This window comes from Arachis ipaensis, chromosome B9 (assembly GCF_059453495.1).
Source record: "Arachis ipaensis isolate K30076 ecotype BB chromosome B9, ASM5945349v1, whole genome shotgun sequence".
Lineage (NCBI taxonomy): Eukaryota > Viridiplantae > Streptophyta > Magnoliopsida > Fabales > Fabaceae > Arachis > Arachis ipaensis.
Window position 1 is genome coordinate 36,647,896 of NC_142444.1, and position 8,460 is coordinate 36,656,355.

The 8,460-nt window shown below is 39.7% G+C and overlaps 1 non-coding gene across 1 annotated transcript; it reads right to left on the reverse strand.

The window, feature by feature from the left end:
• Nucleotides 1–4,635: 4,635 nt before the first annotated feature.
• Nucleotides 4,636–4,744, reverse strand: LOC148544317 (small nucleolar RNA R71). Its single transcript, XR_015902006.1, has one exon. It is a non-coding gene; the product is annotated as a small nucleolar RNA R71 (small nucleolar RNA).
• Between the last annotated feature and the right edge of the window lie 3,716 nt (nucleotides 4,745–8,460).

The window sequence follows — 8,460 nt, forward strand, 5'->3', positions numbered from 1 at the left end:
CTAATTCATAAGATTAAGAACGAAAATAATCCTTGAAACTGAACCAATACATTAATTAAAATAGAAAAGCAATAGTCTTAATCCATAGAAATAAACAGAGCTCCTAATCTTAACCAAGGAGGTTTAGTTGCTCATGACTTACAGAGAAAACTAGGGTTCTGAAAAGTGTGGAAGTCTGATCCAAGATGCCCCCTCAAGGGTGAATCTTTTCTCTTTTATATCTAACCTAATTTGATTTGGAAAATAAAATAAAATCATAAATCCTAAAACTAAAAGATATTGTGTGTAAATAAAAAATTACAAAAAGAAAATAAAATATAACTAATACTAAATGCTAAATCCACTAGAGATGCTCCAAGAGTGGGCCTTTCACATTCAGACCAAGCTTGCTGGCGTTAAACGCCATAATGGGCGTTTAGCGCCCTAGAGGGAGTAACTTCGTGCATGCTTCTGCTGGCATTTAGCGCTCCAAGGGGAGTATGCCAACTTCTTTGTTTTAGCTCCAAACTCTGCCAAACTGCTCCGAATTTCACCTAAAATCATAAAAACACTAAAACAACTCAAAGTAGCATCCAAAGAGGATTTTTGTACTAAAATAAAATAAAACTAAATAAAATCTAACTAAAACAACCAGAAAATGACAAGAAAAAGGGTACAAGATGCTCACGCATCACAATACCAAACTTAAACTATTACTTGTCATCAAGGAACCCAAACAATATAGGACCAAGAAGAGAAAATGCCTAAGACTTGAGTTGTCAATTAAGCTCAGGTCTAGTTACTGAATGGGGATAATGATACTCTAATTCTGAATAGGTTTGGCATCTCACTATCCTTTGAAGCTCAGCAATATTTGTATCCTTCGGAACTAGAACTCAGATGATATTATAGATTCTCTTCTTTAAGATCTAATTGATTCTTGAACACAGTTTTTTATTTTCTTTTCTTTGGTGCTTTACACCTTGAGCCTAGCCATGACTCTAAGTGTTTTGTCATCAAGCCTACTTGATACAAAAACACCACAAGTACTTAACTGGGGAACTCCTTGAGTTCTAATTTTTCTTTCTATTTTTCCCAGATAGTGGTGCTCAGAGCCTTTGGCATACTATTCAATTAACCAACCGCCAATGTCTTGATCAATCGATTAATTGAAGAGGTTAAGTACAAATCTGATTCTGTTCCTCATAAAATCCAAAAGTAGTCCTTGGGTTGTATTATATGTCATGTATCCAATTAGTCCTGTCCGATTGAATCTTATGAGAAAACACAATTTTCAAAAGTTGTTCTAATCCAAATTATATGTCACGTATTCAAAACTAGAGTGATTGAAAATCATGTATGTGTCGCACACTTTAAAAACCACTATGTCTAGTTGATTCAAAAAGTCATGTGAAAGAGTTTTTAAGCATAATTCGAATATTAATTCTGTCAAAGCAATAAACAAATTCAACACGGGATTAACATACCTTCCAATACTAGTAATCCATTAAGGATGAAGAATGAATAACTCAATGATGAAATAAATCAATAAAATGCTTTAAAATAAAAGAAAACTTATATTAGTAATCTATAGAAACATAAACAGAGCTCCTAACCCTTTGACAAAAGGATTAGTTACTCATGGAAAATGGAAACAAAAATGAAAAAAATTGTGCCAAGGAAGCTTAATGTACTCTTTGTGAATGTCATTCACTTATTTATACCTAGGGTTTCTTCTAATTCAAATTCAAAAACTAAATCTTATCTTAATCAGTATAATTAAGATAGCTCATAATAGTTCAAATCCTAAAAACAAAATCAAATCAAATTCAAATCATAGAAGAATATTCTTCAATCTTCAAACGAAAATCTAAATGAGCCTTGTTGAAATCATTATGGGCATGGCACGGGACTTGGTGGCAGTAACTAGGCTAAGTTCTTTTGGGCTTGGGTGTGTAACACCAAGCAGTGGCATTACACGCCACCTTCAACATTGAGCTAGGCATTGCACGCCCTCTTTACTCAGCCTTAGGGCATGGCACGCCCTTCACTAGGCGTTACACGCCATGTCTTGACTGCCCCAGCGCCTTGGATTTCCTCCAAGGCATTGCACGCCTTCATCATGGCATGGCACGCCATGTCCAAAGTGCTCTAGGGCATAGCACGCCTTGCATGGCATTGCACGCCCTCCTTGCTCCTCTCCAGGGTGCATTGCACGCCTCCTTAATGTAGCACACCAGCTTCAATCTCATCCACGGCATTGCACGCCCTGTATATGGCATGGGACGCCATTGATTCTTGCACCAGGGGCTTTTGCATGCCCTGCATGGCATGGCATGCCCCTATTCTTGACCTCCACGGCGTTGCACGCCTTCCACTAGGCGTTACACATCTAGCTGCTATATGTTTGCATGGCTTGATCCTTACATACTTTGATTGTATGTCTTTCCTTTTTTATTATACTTTCTTTTGCTACTTGATTTTTCTCTCGTAATCCTGTATTTTCTTGAAAAACACTTAGAAAATACATTAGTAGCAAATGATACGTAAAAGTGATGAGATTATAAGAAGAAACTGTGATTAAACCTAAGAAAACAAGAAACTAAAGTAAGAAGTACTAAAGATGCGAACGCATCAGTCCTACATAGGACCATATCTCTGCATAGAAATAAATCGTATTCTGTACTTGTTTACTATTTTGCTATATAATTGTGCTTATACTTGTTTGCGTGACTTATCGATGTAACCGCATGAACTCTTAGACTTAGGCTATGGAACCCTTAGTTTCCTACTTAGTACCCTGCTGGAAACCTTAGGTTCTCACCCCCTACTTTCTCCTGTTTCGCAGATGGGAACTAGCATGATTTTCTTTGAGTTCCTGTCATTAGGACAGGCGAGCAACAACATCATGAGTGTGTCTAGTGACTCTCTCCTTACTTTATCATAGTGTTTTTTCATCTACCAAGATATCCATGAGCAGTAGCAGTAATAATAACAATAGTAGTAGTGGTCTTTGCCCTCACTCTATAAAGACTTTTAGAGGGTTAGTTACTTTTGTAAATATCTAGATACGTAAGCTAGAAGGGGTCCCAGACTGGGGTAGCTCTTGTAAGCCGGGCCTGTTGGTATAAACTAGCTTTCTGAACTTTGTGGGGATAAGCAACATCTATTCAGCCAAGATCTGGGGTGATTATGACCTTTGTGGTATAAACTAGCTTTTTAAACTTCACCCTCCAATCCGAATTGAATGACCACGGGAGTGGCATTTGATGAGGATCAGAGAAGGTTAAATCACTAAGGGATCAGGGTTTAATCACTTACAGTTTGCCATAGAATGAATCATTCATTTTTAAAATAGTTAGTAAAAAGTTTTAATCCGGAAAAATAAACATCTCCGAGACCTTAACTATTTTCTTATATTGTTTTTACACCAACCCTTTAATTGCTTTCTTTATTATTTTGTATTATGCATTTTCAACAACAACCATCTTTTACTGTTTGCCTGACTAAGTCCAACAGGATAACTATTGCTTGCTCAGTCTAAAAATTATCGTGGGATCGACCCTCATTCACCTGAAGTATTACTTGGATGACCCAATGCACTTTCCGGTTAAGTTGTGCGAGTTCTAATTTCGCGCATCATGTTTTTGGCACCGTTGCCAGTAATTGTTTGTGATTGACAACTACCGGTTGTTTTGTTCCTTAGATTAGCTATTTTTACTAGTTTTTGTTTAATTATTTTTCTTTTTAATTTTCAATTCTCATTTTGTTTATTTTTCTTAATTTTTTATTTTTATCTTAGTTATCTTTCCCTTTATTTTCGAATTTTGTTCTACTTATCTTATTTTTATTTAATTTTAGATTTTAAGTTTAGTGTCCCTTTAGTGTTTTTCCTTTCTTTTTGAATTTCAAAAACTTTTAAATCCTTTTCTTTCTAATTTTTGAAAATTTTCAGGTTAATTCTTGCATTCTTATTTTCGAATTTCTTTTAGTTAATTGCTTACCTTATTCTATTTTATTTCTTTTTAGGATATCTCACTAGGAGTTCTCTATACTCTGACATAGAGACTCCCACTTTTTCTTTGTTTCTTGTTGTTTATGAGCAGGAACAGGGACAAAGAACCCCTTCTTGATTTTGATCCTGAACCTGAGAGGACTTTAAGGCGGCGTTTGCAACAAACTAAGGTTTACAAAGCCGGAGAGAATCTCACAGGAACTTTTGAGAAGGAAGCTGAAGAGACCACTATGGCAGCTAATGAACAAAATCCGAGTGCTGAAGAGCAAGTAAGGAAGGTGCTTGGCTCATAAACTGCACCCACTGTTGACTTTTGTGGGTGCAGTATATCTGCACTTACCATTGGTGCTAACAGCTTCGAGCTTAAGCCTCAACTAGTCACTTTGGTGCAACAGAACTGTCAGTTTCATGGACTCCCACAGGAGGACCCCAATAAGTTCATATCTGACTTCCTGCAAATCTGTGACACTATTAAGACGAATTCAGTGAACCCTGAGGTCTACAAGCTTATTCTCTTTCCTTTTGCTGTAAGGGGCAAAGCAAAGCTATGGCTGGATTCTCAGTCCAATGAGAGCTTGGACTCATGGGATAAGGTGGTTACTGGATTTCTGACCAAGTTCTTTTCATCCCAGAAGTTAAGCAAGCTTAGAGTGGAAGTCTATACCTTCAGACAGAAAGAGGGAGAATCCTTCTATGACGCTTGGGAGAGATACAAGCAGTTGATCAGGAGATGCCCTCTCAACATAATTTTAAAGTGGACCAGGCTGGAGATCTTTTATGATGGCCTCTCTGAGATGGCCAAGATGTCATTGGATCACTCTGCATGTGGTTCCTTACACATGAAGAAGACGCTTGAGGAGGCGAATGAGCTTATTGAGATGGTTTCCAACAACCAATACATGTACACTTCTGAGAGGAACCCTGTGAATATTGGAACTACTCAGAAGAGAGGAGTCATGGAAGTGGACACACCGGATTCCATTTTAGCACAGAATAAGCTCATGTCCCAATAGAAAAGCATGATCTCTCAGCACTTGACCAGGATGCAAGTTTCATCTATCAACACTCAAGATGCATCCCATGGAGGGGACATTGGTGATTTTGCTCAAACCACCATGGAAGAAGTGAATTACAAGGAAAATTCCTCTAGAAATCTCAATAATGATCCTTATGCAAATACTTTTAATCAGGGATGGAGGAATCACCCTAACTTTGGGTGGAGGGAGTAGCAGAGGCCTCAACAGGGCTTCAACAATAATTAGGGTAGAACCAATCAAAATAGGTTCAATAACAGACAGTTCTAACCATCTCAGCAGCGAATAGAGACGCCTAAACAAAGCCTCTCTGACTTAGCCATAATAGTCTCTGGTCTTTCCAAGACCACTCATAGCTTTATGCAAGAGACTCGGTCCTCAATTTGGAATTTGGGAATACAAGTGGGTCAGTTGAGCAGCAGGATACCTGAGAGACCTCCCAACATTCTTCCAAACAGCACAGAGATAAACCCAAGGAAAGAGTACAAGGCCCTCACCATGGGCAAGAAGGCCAAACCTAAGGTGGAGGATGTTGCTGAGGATTTGAAAGAGAAAGAGGCTCAAGAGGAGACTGGCAGTACACTCATACACGCCCCAGTGGTGATGAAGGAGCCTGAAGTACAACACTCTCTAAACGTGTAAAAGGAGACTGACGATAAGCAAATTGCTTAATTCTTGCCATTCTTTAAGATGTTACAAATCAATATTTCTTTTGCTGAGGTGTTGGAAAAGAAACCTCCCTATATGGCCTGTCTGAAAAGTGTATTCTCTAAGAAGAAGGCCCTGAGAGGAGATGAAACGGTGGTGCTAATCAAGGAGTGCAGTGCACTAGTACAAAAGAAGCTACCTCAGAAATTGCCAGATCCCTGAAGCTTCCTGATTCCCTACACTACAGGGACCATTAGATTTGAGAAGGCATTATGCGACTTTGGATTAAGTACAAATCTGATGCCTCTCTCTGTAATGAACAAGCTGGGAATCCAAGAGGCACAGCGCACAAAGATCTCACTGGAGATGACAGACAAGAAGTCCCTGAAAAGGGCATAAGAATTGGTGGAGAACGTTCTAGTGAAATTTGAAGACCTTTACCTCCCTACAGACTTCGTGATACTTGATACTGGAGAAGGAAAGGATGACTCCATCATCCTAGGAAGGTCATTCCTAGCTACCGGAAGAGCCTTGATTGGTGTTGAGAGAGGAGAGCTAGTTTTGAGGTTATGGGAGGATTCATATCCTGTTTAAGATTCCCAAACCTCAATCTCTCTCAGACAAAGGAGGTACTAGCATACAACACTTAGTGTTTCAACCTTCTCTCTCAGTAGAGAGCCATACAGAGCCCCCTGATATCAAACCTAAGTTTGGTGTTGGGCATTCACCACCCACCATTGAAGGAGGAGGCCCCAAGAAGAAAGTGCCCAAGGGCTGGAGGAACAAGAAGACTCCTACTAAAGACTTCTCACCTGGCATGAGAGTAGTCTTCAAGAGAAGTCCAATCATACCACACACTGTGAACCGGATCCTGTCTCTGGAGCATGTTGAACTAATTTGTGAGAGCACATGGAGGAAGTTCACAATGAGGGGTGAAGATCTAAGCCCCTATGAACCTCCGTAAAGGAGCTGTCTATCAAGCTAATGACGGTAAAGAAGCGCTTGTTAGGAGGCAATCCAACCATACGTATCTTATAGTTTACTTTCACTTTCTTTTTCTATTTTTGTTTATTTAAGTTTTATTTCATATTAAGTTATTTTCTATTTATTTTCATAGTTTTTCTCATTTTTCTAACGTTTGTTATCATGTATAGCACTCAGAACAGAAATAGAAAAGCACATTAGGGAAAACAACACACCCTGGAGGATGCCCCCTGCTGTCGTTGAACGCCAGTCAGGCGTTCAGCGCCCAGGGGAGAGTGAAAGCTTGGACGTTAAATGTCCAAAAGGGAGTAATTCAAGGCAAAATTTTGGTCCCCTTAGGGCATTCAACACCCATTCTTAGCGTTGAATGCCAGAAAAAAAGGAGGATCCCCTAGTGGTGTTTAATGCCAGTCCGGCGTTCAACGCCCAGAGGGGGAGGCAGCATGGTGAATTTGAATTTTGAACTCCTTTGGCCAATGGATAATACCCAACCACCAACCACTTCACCACTTACTTACTCTTATCCATTCTCAATCCTCTTTCACCCACTTTTTCATCCACATTCATCCATCCCATCACCCATCACTTCTCTTGATTCTCTCAACCCACCTTTAACTCCACCCAATTACCTCTCATCAATCCCATCCATCTCTCTTTCTAACAACCACATTCAAATTCAACTTTCCCACCCATTCATATCCCATAACTGAACTCACCCCACCCCCTTCTATAAATACCCCTTATTTCATCCACTTTCACCACACCTTCACTACTCTTCCCAACTCATATACTCATCACCATACACATTTCCTTTCTTCATTTTCCCCTTTCTTCACCCCAAAGGCCGAAGCCTATATCCCTTCCCCTTTATCTCCTTCTATTTTCTTTTCCTTTACTTATCTTATATTTCTATTTGCTCGGGGTTGAGCAAAGTTTTTAACTTTGGTGTTGGGCTCCGCTTTTTGCTTCTTATATCTTACCTCTATGGAACCAAAAATTGGATAGTCCTTGGTGCACGAAATTGTGATTATTCCGCACAACTAACCAGCAAGTGCACTGGGTCGTCCAAGTAATACCTTATGTGAGTAAGGGTCGATCCCACCGAGATTGTCAGCTTGAAGCAAGCTATGGTTATTTTGTAAATCTTAGTCAGGAGATTAATGATAATAGTGGTTATATTTATGAGAACAAATAACATGAAATAAATAGTACTTGTGATTCAGTAATGGGGAACAGGCTGAGGTTCCGGAGATGCTCTGTCGTCTGAATCTCTGCTTTCCTACTGTCTTCTTCTCCAAACACGCATGGCTTCCTTCAATGGCAAGCTGTATGATCCTCCCGGATGAAAACAAATCCATATGCACTGTCACCGCACGGCTAATCATCTGTCGGTTTTCGCTAGCGTTGGAATAGGACCATTGTTCTTTTGCACACTGTCACTGCGCCTAACATTCGCAAGTTTGAAGTTCATCACAGTCATCCCTTCCTGGATCCTACTCGGAATACCACAGACAAGGTTTAGACTTTTCAGATCCCAGGAATGCTGCCAATTGGTTCTAGCCTATACCACGAAGGTTCTAACCTCCGGACTTATTCCGTGGACTAGAAACCCAAGAGATACGCACTCAAGCTGTTGCCCAATGACTACGTTGAGCTCAGATAGAATGGAGTGGTTGTCAGGCATGCGTTCATAGGGTTGAGGATAATGATGAGTGTCACGGATCATCATATTCTCCATATTGAAGTACGAGTGAGTATCTTAGAATAGAATCAAGCGTGATTGAATAGAAAACAGTAGTA